Here is an 11,056-nt window from a genome sequence, read left to right as displayed (position 1 = left end):
TAAATCACAGTTTTAGATGAGCTAGTTCAGATGTCACCTTTGTGAAGGCTTATTTTTTCCTTGTTTAGGTTACTCCAATAATTTACACATACCATTTTAATGGTATTTTTTTCCATTTTACTCTATTCATATGTATCTTCTCCTCCACTGGGCTATAGTAAAAGGGCACAAGACATCTTTTAGTCATTTTTATATCTCCATATCTAGTATGGTACTTAGTATAATGGTACCTTTATAACATTTTGTTGTTGTTTCTTTTGTGTGTTTTGAATAATGAACATAAGGTTTGCAATAGATAGAGCTGTTTTTCATAGGCTCTCTTGCCCACTTAAACATTAATGATTGTGACCACCTACAGGGGTGGGATAGGGAGGGTGGGAGGGAGATGCAAGAGGGAGGAGATTTGGGGATATATGTGTACGTATAGCTGATTCACTTTGTTTACAGCAGAAACTAACAAAAAAATGTAAAGCGATTATACTCCAATAAAGATGTTAAAAAAATATAAAACATTAATGAAACTTCACATTTCTTTTTTTTTAATGGTAATTCTTTGTATTGCTTTATTGTACAATTGCAATGCCCCCTTATCATCTTCTGGAATCTTCTTCCAAGTTGTGCTCACTTTAGACACGCTGGAAAAGTAAATGATTATAAAGCAAACAATTAAAGCACCACAAAGAACCAAGATTATATTACAGAAACATTAACAGTGCAAAAAAGAAATTTCTATTAGCAGTGCTTCTCAAACCTGGCTATGCATTAGAATTGCCTGAGGCATGAATTTAAGATTTAAGGATGGCCCATGCCTAGTCACTTGGGTTTAATTGATCTAAAATGGGGGCCAGGGCTCTGTATTATTTTTAAAAGCTCACCATTAAGTAATTCTAAGTGGATCCAGGCTTAAGAACCACTACACTTAGTACTTCATTTTTTCACAATATCCTCAAATATCAAATAAGCCCCATTGTATATATGGCACCATCTTGGTTATTTATTAACATCAGACAAGTTTCAAAGAACTTGAGGACACACTGCTATTAGTAGAAATCAATTTTAAAAATCCATTTTGTTAACAAAAATGTTGTGATGTCGATTATCTCTCAAGAAGCTGGCCAACAATAAAAATCAATACTTACTTACGTCTGTTTTGCATCAGCTGTATTTCATGGACCAGTGTAAAGTAACACAAAGGGTACCTCTAAAAAATTTTTCAGGGCTTCCCTGGACGCCTGCGCGTCCGGAGCCTGTGCTCCGCAACGGGAGAGGCCACAACAGTGAGAGGCCCGCGTACCGCAAAAAAAAAAAAAAAAAATTTTCAAAGAGCCGAAAATGAACCCAGTTGAGTTGGAGGCAATCTAATTCAATAGATTAGATAATCATCTTAATTCTCAGTTACCACATCCTAACAGGTTTTCTTTGGTGGAATGAGAAAGGGGAGTCAGTATAAGGTTTCTAAGAGACAGTAATAATCAGACCCATTTGTGGGTTTCTGTATTTTCATCACTGTCAAATTTACTGTCAAATTTGAAAATAGCCTAAAAAAAACAAATTATTTTATACTTTCAAGTGTGACAAAAATCATAATGCCTATAGGACCTGTACACCAGACCTAGGCTGTTGTTTTATAGTTAAGACTAAAAGATGCAGCTTACCTATGAACAATTTCAGAACCAAAAGAACAAAGATCCCAATCTAACAGAAATAGTTTTCTAATAGCATACATATGAAATTTGAAATAACTGGATTAAATGCATACTCTAAAAATTATCTTTCTTTCCTCTTAGTGACACATAGGTAGTAAAATACCAGCAACCAGACAAAAGTCATCACCTCAATTAAACAACAGTGCAAGACTACCCTACTATGTCTTTGCACAGGCTCAGCGGCCATAGCTCACGGACCCAGCCGCTCCGCGGCATGTGGGATCTTCCCGGACCGGGGCACAAACCCGTGTCCCCTGCATCGGCAGGCGGACTCTCAACCACTGCGCCACCAGGGAAGCCCCCCTACTATGTCTTTGCATGAGCTGGTGGTGCTGAGCCACCTAACAAAAATTTTCATGGGTTACACTAATGAACTCAAAACAACAATACTTACTTGATTAAGTCCATATCACTGAGCTGTGTTAAAATATTTGCTAAGGGATGTCTGAGTCCCCTTCGAAAGAGTTCCCTGAGAACATCTACACACTTTAGGCCTGTTTTCCTAACAATTATATTCCGTAGTCTAAAATTTCCAATGGATATAAATTCCCTCAGCTTCTCCCAATCTATTTTAGGATTTCGTTTACCTTTTTTTTTTTTTAACGTTGAACAAACCACTTTTTCAGAATGAAGAGTTGGCAGCAAGTTTTTCTTGGGATGTTGGTCTGCGCTTTGCGTCCATAGCGGGCAAGATTGTGGACTGTCACTGAAATTTTCCACCAGGGGAAGGCTACTGTCTTCATGCTCATTGAAGCCACTTTGTTGGGAAAATGAAGAGTAGCCACTGTCTTCATAAGGTACACTGGTCTCCAGTTCTTCTATGTCATTTGAACTGTTAAGTGTCGTACATGTTGATTTTCCTTATTATGCCAGGGTTTGCTTTCAGTTTCAAGTTCTACAATGCTGGGGCTCATAGTCGGTGACCGAAAACCTGGTAAGCTTTCATAGTCTTTCTGTTTTTTTTTCTAGATTAGCAACTTTATCTTTCTGTTTCTTATCTCTTTTTTTTTTTAATTGGAGTATAATTGCTTTACAATGGTGTGTTAGTTTCTGCTTTATAACAAAGTGAATCAGTTATACGTATACATATGTTCCCATATCTCCTCCCTCTTGAGTCTCCCTCTCTCCCACCCTCCCTATCACACCCCTCCAGGTGGTCACAAGCCACCGAGCTGATCTCCCTGTGCTATGCGGCTGCTTCCCACTAGCTATCTACCTTACGTTTGGTAGTGTATGTATGTCCATTCCTCTCTCTCGCTTTGTCACAGCTTACACTTCACCCTCCCCATATCCTCAAGTCCATTCTATAGTAGGTCTGTGTCTTTATTCCTGTCTCACCCCTAGGTTCTTCATGATATTTTTTTTTCCTTAAATTCCGTATATATGTGTTAGCATACGGTATTTGTCTTTCTCTTTCGGACTTACTTCACTCTCTATGACAGACTCTAGGTCTATGCACCTCATTACAAATAGCTCAATTTCGTTTCTTTTTATGGCTGAGAAATATGCCATTGTATATATGTGCCACATCTTCTTTATCCATTCATCCGATGATGGACACTTAGGTTGTTTCCATCACCTGGCTATTGCAAATAGAGCTGCAATGAGCATTTTGGTACATGACTCTTTTTGAATTATGGTTTTCTTAGGGTATATGCCCAGTAGTGGGATTGCTGGGTCATATGGTAGTTCTATTTGTAGTTTTTTAAGGAACCTCCATACTGTTCTCCACAGTGGCTTTATCAATTTACATTCCCACCAACAGTGCAAGAGGGTTCCCTTTTCTCCACACCCTCTCCAGCATTTATTGTTTCTAGATTTTTTGATGATGGCCATTCTGACTGGTGTGAGATGATATCTCATTGTAGTTTTGATTTGCATTTCTCTAATGATTAATGATGTTGAGCATTCTTTCATGTGTTTGTTGGCAGTCTGTATGACTTCTTTGGAGATTGTCTCTTTAGGTCTTCTGTCCATTTTTGGATTGCGTTGTTTGTTGTTTTGTTATTGAGCTGCATGAGCTGCTTATAAATTTTGGAGATTAATCCTTTGTCAGTTGCTTCATTTGCAAATATTTTCTCCCATTCTGAGGGTTGTCTTTTGGTCTTGTTTTTGGTTTCCTTTGCTGTGCAAAAGCTTTGAAGTTTCATTAGGTCCCATTTGTTTACCTTTGTTTTTATTTCCATTTTTCTAGGAGGTGGGTCAAAAAGGATCTTGCTGTGATTTATGTCATAGAGTGTTCTGCCTATGTTTTCCTCTAAGAGTTTGATAGTTTCTGGCCTTACATTTAGGTCTTTAATCCATTTTCAGCTTATTTTTGTGTATGGTGTTAGGGAGTGATCTAATCTCATACTTTTACATGTACCTGTCCAGTTTTCCCAGCACCACTTATAGAAGAGGCTATCCTTTCTCCACTGTACATTCCTGACTCCTTTATCAAAGATAAGGTGACCGTATGTGTGTGGGTTTATCTCTGGGCTTTCTATCCTGTTCCATTGATCTATCTTTCTGTTTTTGTGCCAGCACCATACTATCTTGATTACTGTAGCTTTGTAGTATAGTCTGAAGTCCGGGAGCCTGATTCCTCCAGCTCCATTTTTCTTTCTCAAGATTGCTTTGGCTATTCAGGGTCTTTTGTGTTTTCATACAAATTGTGAAATTTTTTGTTCTAGTTCTGTGAAAAATGCCAGTGGTAGTTTGATAGGGATTGTATTGCATCTGTAGATTGCTTTGGGTAGTAGAGTCCATCTATTTGTATCATCTTTAATTTCTTTCATCAGTGTCTTATACTTTTCTGCATACAGGTCTTTTGTCTCCCTACATAGGTTTATTCCTAGGTATTTTATCCTTTTTGTTGCAATGGTAAATGGGAGTGTTTTCTTGATTTCACTTTCAGATTTTTCATCATTACTGTATAGGAATGCAAGAGATTTCTGTGCATTAATTTTGTATTCTGCTACTTTACCAAATTCATTGTTTAGCTCTAGTAGTTTTCTGGTAGCATCTTTAGGATTCTCTATGTATAGTATCATGTCATCTGCAAACAGTGACAGCTTTACTTCTTCTTTTTCGATTTGGATTCCTTTTATTTCCTTTTCTTCTTTGATTGCTGTGGCTAAATCTTCCAAAACTATGTTGAATAAGAGTGGTGAGAGTGGGCAACCTTGTCTTGTTCTTGATCTTAGTGGAAATGCTTTCAGTTTTTCACCATTGAGGACGATGTTGGCTGTGGGTTTGTCATATATGGCCTTTATTATGTTGAGGGAAGTTCCCTCTATGCCTACTTTCTGCAGGGCTTTTATGATAAATTGGTGTTGAATTTTGTCGAAAGCTTTCTCTGCATCTATTGAGATGATCACATGGTTTTTCTCCTTCAATTTGTTAATATGGTTTATCACATTAATTGATTTGTGTATACTGAAGAATCCTTGCATTCCTGAAATAAATCCCACTTGATCATGGTGTATGATCCTTTTAATGTGCTGTTGGCTAGTATTTTGTTGAGGACTTTTGCATCTATGTTCATCAGTGATATTGGCCTGTAGTTTCCTTTCTTTGTGACATCCTTGTCTGGGTTTGGTATCAGGGTGATGGTGGCCTCGTAGAATGAGTTTGGGAGTGTTCCTCCCTCTGCTATATTTTGGAAGAGTTTGAGAAGGATAAGTGTTAGCTCTTCTCTAAATGTTTGATAGAATTCGCCTGTGAAGCCATCTGGTCCTGGGCTTTTGTTTGTTGGAAGATTTTTAATCATAGTTTCAATTTCAGTGCTTGTGAATGGTCTGTTCATATTTTCTATTTCTTCCTGATTCAGTCTTGGCAGGTTGTGCATTTCTAAGAATTTGTCCATTTCTTCCAGGTTGTCTATTTTATTGGCATAGAGTTGCTTGTAGTAATCTCTCATGATCTTTTGTATTTCTGCAGTGTCAGTTTTTACTTCTCCTTTTTCATTTCTAATTCTATTGACCTGAGTCTTCTTCCTTTTTTTCTTGATGAGTCTGGCTAATGCTTTATCAATTTTGTTTATCTTCTCAAAGAACCAGCTTTTAGTTTTATTGATCTTTGCTATCGTTTCCTTCATTTCTTTTTCATTTTTTTCTGATCTGATTTTTATGATTTCTTTCCTTCTGCTAACTTGGGGGTTCTGTTGTTCTTCTTTCTCTAATTGCTTTAGGTGCAAGGTTAGGTTGTTTATTCGAGATGTTTCCTGTTTCTTAAGGTAGGATTGTATTGCTATAAACTTCCCTCTTAGAACTGCTTTTGCTGCATCCCATAGATTTTGGGTCATCATGTCTCCATTTTCATTTGTTTCTAGGTATTTTTCGTTTCCTCTTTGATTTCTTCAGTGATCACTTCGTTATTAAGTAGTGTATTGTTTAGCCTCTATGTGTTTGTATTTTTTACAGATCTTTTCCTGTAATTGATATCTAGTCTCATAGCATTGTGGTCGGAAAAGATACTTGATACAATTTCAATTTTATTAAATTTACCAAGGCTTGATTTGTGACCAAGATATGATCTATCCTGGAGAATGTTCCATGAGCACTTGAGAAAAATGTGTATTCTGGTGTTTTTGGATGGAATGTCCTATAAATATCAATTAAGTCCATTTTCTTTAATGTATCATGTAAAGCTTGTGTTTCCTTATTTATTTTCATTTTGGATGATCTGTCCATTGGTGAAAGTGAGGTGTTAAAGTCCCCTACTATGAATGTGTTACTTTCGATTTCCCCTTTTATGGCTGTTAGTATTTGCCTTATGTATTGTGGTGCTCCAATGTTGGGTGCATAAATATTTACAACTGTTATATCTTCTTCTTGGATCGATTCCTTGATCATTATGTAGTGTCCTTCTTTGTCTTTTGTAATAGTCTTTATTTTAAAGTCTATTTTGTCTGATATAAGAATTGCTACTCCAGCTCTCTTTTGGTTTCCATTTGCATGAAATATCTTTTTCCATCCCCTTACTTTCAGTCTGTATGTGTTTCTACGTCTGAAGTGGGTCTCTTGTAGACAGCAAATATATGGGTCCTGTTCATGTATCCATTCAGCCAATCTGTGTCTTTTGGTGGGAGCATTTAGTCCATTTATATTTAAGGTAATGATCGATATGCATGTTCCTGTTCCCGTTTTCTTAATTGTTTTGGGTTCGTTATTGTAGGTCTTTTCCTTCTCTTGTGTTTGTTGCCTAGAGAAGTTCCTTTAGCATTTGTTGTAAAGCTGGTTTGGTGGTGCTGAACTCTCTCAGCTTTTTCTTGTCTGTAAAGGTTTTAGTTTCTCCATCAAATCTTAATGAGATCCTTGCTGGGTAGAGTAATTTTTGTTGCAGATTTTTCTGCTTCACCAGTTTAAATATGTGCTGCCAGTCCCTTCTGGCCTGCAGAGTTTCTGCTGAAAGATCAGCTGTTAACCTTATGGGGATGCCCTTGTGTGTTATTTGTTGTTTTTCCCTTGCTGCTTTTAACATGTTTTCTTTGTATTTAATTTTTGACAGTTCGATTAATATGTGTCTTGGCGTATTTCTCCTTGGATTTTTCCTGTATGGGACTCTCTGTGCTTCCTGTACTTGATTAACTATTTCCTTTCCCATATTAGGGAAGTTTTCAACTATAATCTCTTCAAATATTTTCTCAGTCCCTTTCTTTTTCTCTTCTTCTTCTGGAACCCCTATAATTCGAATGTTGGTGCATTTAATGTTGTCCCAGAGGTCTCTGAGCCTGTCCTCAGTTCTTTTCATTGTTTTTTCTTTATTCTGCTCTGCAGTAGTTATTTCCATTACTTTATCTTCCAGGTCACTTATCCGTTCTTCTGCCTCAGTTATTCTGCTATTGATCCCATCTGGAGTATTTTTAATTTTATTTATTGTGTTGTTCATCATTGTTTGTTTCATCTTTAGGTCTTCTAGGTCCTTGTTAAGTGTTTCTTGCATTTTGTCTATTGTATTTCCAACATTTTGGATCATGTTTACTATTATTATTCTGAATTCTTTTTCAGGTAGACTGCCTATTTCCTCTTCATTTGTTAGGTCTCGTGAGTTTTTATGTTGCTCTTTCATCTGCTGTGTGATTTTCTGTCTTCTCATTTTGCTTATCTTACTGTGTTTGGGGTCTCCTTTTTGCAGGCTGCAGGTTCGTAGTTCCCGTTGTTTTTGGTGTCTGTCCTCAGTGGTGAAGGTTGGTTCAGTGGGTTGTGTAGGCTTCCTGGTGGAGGGGACTAGTGCCTGTGTCCTGGTGGATGAGGCTGGATCTTGTCTTTCTGGTGGGCAGGTCCACGTCTGGTGGTGTGTTTTGGGGTGTCTGTGGGCTTATGATTTTAGGTAGCCTCTCTGCTAATGGGTGGGTTTGTGTTCCTGTCTTGCTAGTTGTTTCGCATAGGGTGTCCAGCACTGTAGCTTGCTGGTCGTTGAGTGAAGCTGGGTATTGGTGTTGAGATGGAGATATTCGCCGTTTGATATTATGTGGAGCTGGGAGGTCTCTTGTGGACCAGTGTCCTTAAGTTGGCTGTCCCACGTCAGAGGCACAGCACTGACTCCTGCATGCAGCACCAAGAGCCTTTCATTCACACGGCTCAGAATAAAAGGGAGAAAAAGTAGAAAGAAAGAATTAGTAGAAGAAAGAAAGAAAGAAGAAAGAAAGAAAGAAGGGAGGGAGGGAAGGAGGAAGGCAGGAAGGAAAAAAGCAAGAAAGAAGATAAAGTAAAATAAAATAAAGTAAGATAAAATATAATAAAGTTATTAAAATAAAAAAATTATTAAGAAAAAAAAGAAAAAAAATTAAAAAAACAACAAAAAAACGGACGGATAGAGCCCTAAGACAAATGGTGGAAGCCAAGCTATACAGAGAAAATCTCACACAGAAGCATACACATACACACTCACAAAAATAGGAAAAGGGGAAAAAATCATAAGTCTTGCTCTCAAAGTCCACCTCCTCAATTTGGGATGATCCGTTGTCTATTCATGTATTCCACAGTTGCAGGGTACATCAAGTTGATTGTGGAGCTTTAATCCGCTGCTTCTGAGTCGGCTGGGAGAAATTTCCCTTTCTCTTCTTTGTTCTCACAGCTCCCAGGGGCTCAGCTTTGGATTTGGCCCCACGTCTGCGTGTAGGTCACTGGAGGGTGTCTGTTCTTCGCTCAGACAGGACGGGGTTAAAGGAGCCGCTGATTCGGGGGCTCTGGCTCCCTCAGGCCAGGGGGAGGGAGGAGCACGGAGTGCGGGGAGAGCCTGCGGCGGCAGAGGCCAGCGTGACATTACACCAGCCTGAGGCGCGCCATGCGTTCTCCCAGGGGAGTTGTCCCTGCATCCCGGGACTCTGGCAGTGGTGGGCTGCACAGGCTCCCCGGAAGGGGGGTGTGGACAGTGACCTGTGCTCGCACACAGGCTTCTTGGTGGCAGCAGCAGCAGCCTTAGCGTCTCAAACCGCGGCTCGCGCCCGTTTCTGGAGCTCCTTTAAGCAGCGCTCTTAATCCTCTCTCCTCGCGCACCAGGAAACAAAGAGGCAGGAAAAAGTCTCTTGCCTCTTTGGCAGGTCCAGACTTTTCCCCGGACTCCCTCCCAGCTAGCTGTGACGCACTAACCTCCTGCAGGCTGTGTTCACGCCGCCAATCACAGTCCTCTCCCGGCGCTCCGACTGAAGCCTCAGCCCCGCCCGCCCTGGCGGGTGAGCAGACAAGCCTCTCGGGCTGGTGAGTTCCGGTCGGCCCCTGATCCTCTGTGCGGGAATCTCTCCGCTTTGCCCTCCGCACCCCTTTTGCTGTGCTTTCTTCTGCGGCTCCAAAGCTTTCCCCCTCCGCCACCCGCAGTCTCCACGCGCGAAGGGGCTTCCTAGTGTGTGGTAAGTTTTCCTTTTTCACAGCTCCCTCCCACTGGTGCAGGTCCTGTCCCTATTCTTTGTCTCTGTTTTTTCTTTTGCCCTACCCAGGTACGTGGGGAGTTTCTTGCCTTTTGGGAGCTCTGAGGTCTTCTGCCAGCGTTCAGTACGTGTTCTGTAGCAGTTGTTCCACGTGTAGATGTATTTCTGGTGTATCTGTGGGGAGGAAGGTGATCTCCGCGTCTTAATCTTCCGCCATCTTCCCGGAAGACCCTTTCATAGTCTTTAATGCAGTCTTTTTAAGAACCTTCCAAATATGAAGTAGTGTAGGAACCTTGTCTTCTGTCATCAGGCTTTACCGGTTTAATTCCAGAATGAACGTGGTAATAGTTAAAATCCCACTTCATTTTGACGCAGAAAGTGAGACTTCCTTCTTTACAACCGTCTGAGGGGCGAGGGCGCCGTAGCTGCAGTGGCAGGAACCGGAGGGCGCCGTGGGGAGCAGCTGCAGGGGCGCTGGCTCACGCCAGGGCAAGTGGGGTTCGCCTCAGGTGAGGGAGCTGCACCCGCGGCAGAGAAGCAGGCCGTCCACTTCTCAGAGCTCTCAAGACTTCACATTTCTGATTATGATTGTTAGTTGGGTAATCAAAATATAACCATGTCATGTTCTAAGGTCAGTTCTTCCTATTTTTAATTGTATGCTTTCCTTAATTTGTGCTCATTTCTAAGTTTTTGAGCTGTGTTTTTATGTTTATTCTTTTAAAATTTGCATTGTGTTTTCTTTTTATTAAGACTATAACCCCAATAACTCTTGTTTATTCTCCCAGATACAGAAATATGTGATGGTTATGTTCTAGTTTGTTGAAATTTTTAGTTACTTAAAATTAGATTCTGGTGAAACTATTAATTGACATGGGGTAGAACTAGCATGTTGGAAACTGGGGTGTCTAATGCCTGCGTTGAGTATAAACCTTGATTTTTTTAAGCATAGAAGCAGCCTAGGGATGTGCCTCAGACACAGGAAGACTTTGGGCTTTATCACCCGGTTACACTCACAATAGGGAGGGTGTTGGTGCCCCAGGGTGAGTACTAAGTCAGTGAGCTGTGAGCTATAATTGCAGAGTGCCCTCTTTTCCTCATCTTTTTTTTTTTTTTTTTTCTGCGGTATGCAGGCCTCTCACTATTGTGGCCTCTCCCATTGCGGAGCACAGGCTCTGGACGTGCAGGCTCAGCAGCCATGGCGCACGGGCCCAGCCGCTCCGCGGCACGTGGGATCTTCCCGGACCGCGGCATGAACCCGCGTCCCCTGCATCGGCAGGCGGACTCTCTACCACTGCACCACCAGGGAAGGCCTCCTCATCTTTTATGGAGAGTCTTCCAAACACATATGGTGCTTGTTCTTTGCAGGGAGATATGCTCCCATTGTCTGTTGGCATGTGTTGTGAGCTAATTTAGGTTCACTGAACATACCCGAAAATCTCCATAGCTAAGCCCCTGATTTCTGTGTATGAGACTTTTTATTATGTGAAATGGATACAGTAAG

General features: G+C 40.6%; 1 pseudogene; it reads right to left on the bottom strand.

Moving 5' to 3' along the window:
* Positions 1-523: 523 nt before the first annotated feature.
* On the bottom strand, positions 524-9,935 carry LOC101326795 (F-box only protein 5-like; annotated as a pseudogene).
* Between the last annotated feature and the right edge of the window lie 1,121 nt (positions 9,936-11,056).

Source organism: Tursiops truncatus, chromosome 7, assembly GCF_011762595.2.
Source record: "Tursiops truncatus isolate mTurTru1 chromosome 7, mTurTru1.mat.Y, whole genome shotgun sequence".
NCBI classification, from domain to species: domain Eukaryota; kingdom Metazoa; phylum Chordata; class Mammalia; order Artiodactyla; family Delphinidae; genus Tursiops; species Tursiops truncatus.
This window is presented reverse-complemented; position numbering and strand designations above follow the sequence as displayed.